This window comes from Sus scrofa, chromosome 9 (assembly GCF_054392235.1).
Source record: "Sus scrofa isolate SSC_HxYL_T2T_F1_AM1 chromosome 9, Sscrofa_HxYL_maternal_Yorkshire_Landrace_v2.0, whole genome shotgun sequence".
Lineage (NCBI taxonomy): Eukaryota > Metazoa > Chordata > Mammalia > Artiodactyla > Suidae > Sus > Sus scrofa.
Window position 1 is genome coordinate 78,701,500 of NC_139391.1, and position 7,577 is coordinate 78,709,076.

At 37.8% G+C, this 7,577-nt stretch overlaps 1 long non-coding RNA gene across 1 annotated transcript; it reads left to right on the top strand.

Moving 5' to 3' along the window:
* Positions 1–210: 210 nt before the first annotated feature.
* Positions 211–7,060, top strand: LOC146400003 (uncharacterized). The gene is made up of 2 exons (XR_014816674.1): positions 211–662; positions 1,636–7,060. It is a non-coding gene; the product is annotated as an uncharacterized LOC146400003 (long non-coding RNA).
* Positions 7,061–7,577: the final 517 nt, after the last annotated feature.

The window sequence follows — 7,577 nt, forward strand, 5'->3', positions numbered from 1 at the left end:
TGAGTTTGATCAGTGTGATGTGTGGAGAACACTGAGTTATTCCTGAGCGTACAAATGTTTTTCTCTGTGATTAGCCATCTGGGTTTGCTGGCCAGCACTATCAAGGTTGGAATCCTACCCTCCCACAGAGACCAGGAGACAGGATGCTGTTTCATCTTATGTTTACATGTCAAAGACATGATTCCTTGGTCCTTAAGAAATACATTTCCTGGGTTGTGATCTATAGGCTGGGAGAAGATTTACATCACTCCAAAGAGGCAGAGAAAGAATTTATAATTACAAGTTTAAGGAAGTTAATGTTTTAAGAAAAGGGAGGTCAGGGGCCTCAAGTCAGGCAGACTCTAAATCTTCGTCAAGCAGGATGAAACAGTGAGGCCATCTTGGTCAGTGACAAGAGGAGGGAAAACATAGCACTGAAAAAGCTGCTATGGAACAGTATTTTAAAGGAAGAAAGGCCACATCTAAAGGAAGAGGAAGTGGTCCAAGGCTGAAGTGGGGCTCTGCCCAAAGCAAGCTGACGAGTTTCACCTCAGGACTGGTAAACAGAGCCTCCGGCCAAAGCGGAAAGCCTGAGCTGGGCTGAGGATGCCCATTAGCTACAGGAAACCAGAGGGTGAAGTGCCTTGACACCTGTGATGAAGAGTGTTCATCTGGCTTGAGAGGTAATTGGGCCTTGGCACAGGACTTGGAAAGGGGGAGTAACGCAATCAAAGAGGGGCCCGAGTAGGATGACTGTGACAGCTGTGAGAGATTTGAGCTGCGAGAGATTTGAGGCTGACGCGAGAAGACCAATAAGGATGTCATTATCATGCCGCTGGCCTGGCCTGTGGAGTGTTCCGTCTCCCCACTCCGTCCCTTTTTCTCTGTGAAGCACTTGTCCTGTCTCTCTCCTTAATTATCTTTTCACACTCCAGTCCCTATGACCACATTTTTAAAAATCCAACTGTACTTCTTACTTCTTTGAAATCTCTCCACAAGGCACACTTCAGCCATGAGATTTAAGACGTAATTAAATTGTCAGATCCTTCAGGCAGAAGATGCAAAGCAGTAATTAGGACAGTTTCCTAAGTCTGGATCAGAAGACCCAACCTGGTATAGTTTTTTTTTTTTAGTACAATATGTTTAATATGTTTGAGGGATTCTTAAAATATAAATTCCTGGGTCCCACTTCCAAACCCACTGAAACAGTGTTGTCCAGGGGAGGGATAGAGTCATGCTGTTTTTAAAGAGAGGTATTTTCTGGCAGTTTGGGAAATATGTTAAGGAATAACCGGTAGCTGCTAATGTCAGAGAAGGGCTTCCTAGAAGAAGCGAGTTTTTAATGAGTTAATTTTTAAACTATTTTCCTCTGTTTTGGTTTCTGATGGTAACTATGTATTAAGCTAAAGGTGGATACCTAATAAATATTACCTGGCACACTGGTAAAACCCACCAGAATTATGTTTCTGCCAAACATCAGCCCGAGGGATGGAGGGAATAGCAGGAGGGGAATCTGCAGAGGTGTGAGGAAGGCAAACCTACTGGATCTGGGGAGGTAGAGGGAAGAAGCTAAACATGGGAGGGAGGCCATGGACACACCGCCACCGACATACTATTTTTAATCTGAACTTCTGTGTCTCTTTCGCCCTATCCCAGGCTAGAACAACTGTAGCAGGTAAACATCTGAATAAGGAAATGAATATGCCACCATAATGATGCTGCCAGGTCTGTACAGTTGTGCGTGAAGTGAACCAATACTGAAAATGCTCTTTGAAGCTTTGAACAAATATGAAACAAAATGTCTTGAAGGACTAAAAATTAACTTGCAGGATTATTTTAATCAGCCAGTTCTCCCCATGAGGAAGAGCCATAAGAACATCTATCTGGCCCTTCGTGAAAACAAGTCGAAGAAATCCAAAGGGAAAGCTGAATGAAGCACTCGGAGTCACACATAAAATAAGGGGACAATCTAGTGTCATTTGCACTTTTCCACTACAGAGCTGACCCACCCAGTCCCCCCTGGCCTATGGTGCACCTCCAGGAGCTGAGCAGAGAGCTGGACAGAAGAGGGCATTTGTGTTGATCTGTGGTTTGAAGTTCAGACAAGAGTAACAAAAGATAACAACCATCACCAACATCTATCACTTTCGGGCAGGCTCTGGTTAGAGCCAGTGATTGCTCATAGATACTATTGGTCAAGACTACCATTTTGCCTCTCCAGCTGATCCAGATGTTGTTCTGCTGAAACTGAGTGATTCTCTCTTTCCAAAGTGCTGTCTTCTTTTGGTTAGGACCCTTGCGTACTTTTCAAACAGAAGCCGAATAATGAGAAGTCTCTGCAGAGCTTTCTGTGTCAGAAGTTCTTATTCTCTAACCAAAAAGGGGAATTATTTATGCAAGGTTCAGGTACACAGTAACATGCACTACTCTGGCAACAGTCCCAACTTGTCCCCCAGCAGAGAGCCTTTGGGATATTTAATTTGCTTTTCACATGCAATGGAAAAATTGAAGGTCCCCCCCTTGCATTTTCTTCCTTCAATGAAAGTATCGGTCTGAAAAGAAGAAAAATAAAACCTATAGGTAGAAAATGAAAACATTATAGAAGAAATGAAAAGACAGAGAAGGCAGGATACTGAAGCTCTAGTATTGCAATCTAATATAGACACATTATAGAAAACATTTTTTTCAGCTTTATTGAAATATAATTGGCATATAACATTGTTAAGTTTAAGGAGTATGTGTTGATTTGATACATTTGTATATTGCAAAATGATGACCAATTAAAATTTCTCATTTGTGGTGCAAACATTTAAAATCTACTCTCTCTCTCTTTTTTTTTTTTTTTTTTTTTTTGGTCTTTTTAGGGCCGCATCCAGGGCATATGGAGGTTCCCAGGCTAGGGATCAAATCAGAGCTACAGCTGCCAGCCTACACCACAGCAACGCTGGATCCTTAGCCCACTAAGCGAGGCCAGGGATCAAACCGGCCACATCACGGTTACCACTCGGATTTGTTTCTGTTGCACCACAACAGGAACTCCTAAAATCTACTCTCTTAGTAACTTTCAAGCATGTAGTAGCGTACTGTTTTCTGTAATCACCATGTTATGTATTAGATTCCCAGGAGTTGTTAATCTTTAAAATTTCAGCTTTACTAAGTTACAGTTGACATATAAAATTGTAATATATTTAAAGTGTATACTGTAGTGATTTGATAGATATACACGCTTGTAAAAGAATTCCCCTCATCTAGTTATCTAATCATCTAATTAACACATCCATCATCTCACATATTTTTCATGTTTTTTTCCCCCAGTGAAAAAATTTAAGTTCTACCCTCTTAGCAAATTTCAATTACATAATACAGTATTATTAACCACAGTCACCAAGTTTCACATTAGATCCCCTCAGATATCATTCATTTTATAGCTGAAAGTGTGTACCCTTTTACCAACCTCTCCATATTTTCTCTATCACCTAACCCCTAGTAATCACCATTCTAGTCCTTGTTTCTATGAGTTTGCCTTTTTTGTTGCTTTTTTTAGATTCCACATATTAGTGATACCATGCAGTGTTTGTCTTTCTCTATCTGGCTTATTTCATTTAGTGTGATGCCCTCGAGATCCATCCACACTGGCAAAATAGTAGGTTTTCCTTTTTAAGGCTGAATAATATTCCAATGTACATGCAAACGATTTTTCAGGAAGTTGAACATGAATGCAAAAGAAAGGAAAAATTAAAGTAGTAGTAAGACTAGTGAAGGGGAGAAAAGTGTCGAAGTCCTTTGCATAATATGCTGATCTATCAACATAGTAACTGCGGAACCCCTTTAAGCATTCCATGTACCCTTTCTTCAGTACCTTGATGCTAAGAGCTAGTCTAGAAGATGCTTTGCCATGCCTGTTCCCCTTATTAGTGTGATCATAAATATTACATTAAAGTTATTAAATAAATGGCTAAAGCAAATATAACATTAGAGATAATTAATAGCTGCCTTATAAGAGCAAATGCAATATTTGGTTTGGTTATAATATTTATGAATAAGCCACTATTTTCTCATGCTTTTCAATCTCCCTTCATGTCCCTGGCACTAGATGCTGGTTTTTCTTCAAGATATTTTTTATAAACAGGTTTTTCTTACTTTATAAAAGCAAAAGATTTGGATAGAAAAACATTCCTTCATAAGAAGCAAACATTAATTTATCCTAGAAAAGTTCTAGAAAAAGCTGGATATTAAATTTCAAATGCAGAAGGGATACTAAAGAATATTCATACAAAGGGGCCGAGAGGAGGAAATCATGCTGTATTTATCCATGTCAAAGGAGACCAAAGATTTCATTAGTAATTTATACATAACTTTTTTATTTTCCACAATTAACATGTTTTATTTATATTTAAGTTATACCTAACATATATAATTTAAATATTACAATTATATGTCAACCTTTGTTTCTGACCCTAAAGGTAGCATAGCTGAGTAAGTACAAGCACTGCTTCTGGAGTCCTGCTGCCAGTTCTTATCCTGGCTCCACTATGACCATGTGAGTAATCTTGATTAAGTTATTCATCCTCTGTGTGTGTCAGTTTTCTCATTTGTAAACTGGATGTAGTCATAGTACCTACATCATCACGTTCTTGTGATGATTAAAGGAGCAAAGTATGTGAAGGACACAGATCAGTGAGAGCCATATAGTAAGTGCCGTATTAGAGCGCAACCTTAATTATTTTGTTCTGAAAACTAAATGATCCAAAATTTAAAAATTAGAATCAAGTTTGGAAAATAGAGGTTTTCAAGGACTGGTTAAAAAGTATAATAATACAACTGCAAACTAGTTATCATCATTTACTTGTTTTTTACTTTGTGCTAAAGACTATCCTAATCAGTTTACATATATTTACTCATTTAATTCTCACAGAAAAAAAATATGAGTTATGATATTATTATCCCCATTTTATAGACAAGGAGCTGGAAAAAACACAGGCTTAAAAATTTACCTAAGGTAATAGAAGAAGGAAATGAGATGTAAGAATTCAAACCTATGTCTTTCAGACCCTAGATTAGTGTTCTTAATCATCATGGGAGGCAGTTTGAGGTTAGCAGATTCAAACTATTACATTTAGAATAGATAAGCAATGAGGTCCTGCTGTATAACACAGGGAACTGTATTCAATCACTTTTGACAGAACATGATGGAAGATAACATGAGAAAAAGAATGTATATATATGTATATATATATGTATATATATGTATATATATATATATATATATATATATGTGTATGACTGGGTCACTTTGCTGTACAGCAGAAATTGACAGAACATTGTACATCAACTATAATAAACTTAAAAAATCATTATGGGCAGTCAGTTTTTCTGGTCAGTTATAGCAAATTAGTAAGGGCTGTAACTGAAATATATAATAATCTTTAAAATTTTGTCTGGTTATTAGTAATTAGTTGATATTAATGCAAGAGTAAAAAGTCATTTATTATAAACATTCATTGTATCTTAGCAGTGCCTAGTAAAAATCTAATTGTTTGGACAATACAGCATAACCCTATCACCATTACTTCTGTGGTGACTCTTTCCACAAGTCAGTACTAGGAGAAAAGAAACAATGTCTGATGACTTATGCTCATGAGATCAAACCAATACAATCATGAGAAGATAGAAAAATTCCAATGATATAGTTATTGGCATGACTGTACAAGTTTGTTTTGTTGTTGTTGTTCCTTATAAACTGATATATCATTTTTTTAAAATAATAAACCTGGCACAGTACCTTGAACATGCAGGTAGTTGACTCCAGTGGAATGAGTGTCTACTGAGGGACCCATTTAAAAGTGTCAAATAATAAGGAATATTTGAGGCCCTGCTTCTTATTCTGGGAGTGGGTATCAAGGTCTACGGCCCATCCCAAATATGTGTGGATGGATGGGGCTGCCAAATGAAGGACTCAAGCAGGAGAAGTCTCATGTACTGCTTTAAACATTTAACAAGCCCTCAGGGCAGAGATGCTACCTTGGAACTTCAGGAGTACCTCTCAAGAAAGGGTGGTGTATTGCATCTTCTAATGAAGACATTCTTGGAAAACTCTTCATTACTAACAAAGAGTTGAAATTAAGAACTAGCAAAGGATTGAAAAAGTCTTAAAATTATCTTATCCCTAAGATAAATTGTATGCTCTTTAGAAGCAACACCAAGAAGTTATGTTGTGGGCCACATGGGAAGTCCGCAAATCAAAACTACCATGAGATACCACTTCACACCAGTCACAATGGCCATCATTATTAAGTCCACAAATAACAAATGCTGAAGGGGGTGTAGAGAAAGGAGAACCCTCATGCACTGTTTGTGGGAATGTAAGCTGGTACAACCACTATGGATAACAGTATGAAGATGCCTTAGAAAGCTATACATAGAACTTCCATATGACCCAGCAATCCCACTTTTGGGTATATATCCAGACAAAACTTTCCTTAAAAAAGATACATGCACCCGCATGTTCTTTGCAGCTCTACTCACAATAGCCAAGACATGGAAACAACCCAAATGTCCACTGACAGACAATTGTATTAGGAAGATGTGGTATATATACACGATGGAATACTACTCAGCCATAAAAAAGAATGAAATATTGCCACTTGCAGCAACATGGATGGAACTAGAGATTCTCATATTGAGTGAAGTCAGTCAGAAAGAAAAAGACAAATACCATATGATACCACTTATATCTGGAATCTAATATACAGTACAAATGAACCTTTCCACAGAAAAGAAAATCATGGACTTGGAGAAGAGACTTGTGGTTGCCAAAGGGGAGGGAGAGGAGGTGGGGTGGTTGGGGAGCTTGGAGTTAATATATACAAACTATTGCCTTTGGAATGGATTAGCAATGAGATCCTGCTGTGTAGCACTGGGAACTCTGTCTAGTCACTTATGATGGAGCATGATAATGTGAGAAAAAAGAATGTATGCATGCATGTGTAACTGGGTCACCATGCTGTACAGTAGAAAAAAAATTGTATTGGGGAAATAACTATTAAAAAGGTTTTTTTTAAATTAAAAATAAATAAATAAATACATTGTATGCTCTTCATTAAATGTATCAGAATATGTTCTAACAGGGAGTTTTCAGCTTAGAGTGGCTATTCTGCCACTCTCCACCCTTGAGACCATTCCAGGGAGAGCAGATTCTATGATTAAGGTGATTAAGGTAATCAACCAAGCTGATTCAGACACTCAATCCAATTTTTGCCAGTGGACCTGCTGGTAATCACCAGAAGAGTACACTTTTGGAGGAGAATTTCTCTCTACAAGTACCCTTATATTTGTTCAAGTTGAAAGTTGGAGAAAGAACGGTACTTGAAAGTTTCCTAGCTGCACAAACTACATCTTGTATTACAGTGTGTCCCTGACCAGTAGGCCTTGACCATAGACCAAGGAGCACGCTTTTGTCATCTGTATCCTTTTCTACTAATCTGTTCCACACATAATGAACCTTAGATAAACAAACTGTTGTGATAAGATGACTAAAAAAACTCTAATTAATCAAGGTCACTTAAATTTTATGTTTGTATCATTCAGGCCACCATCGC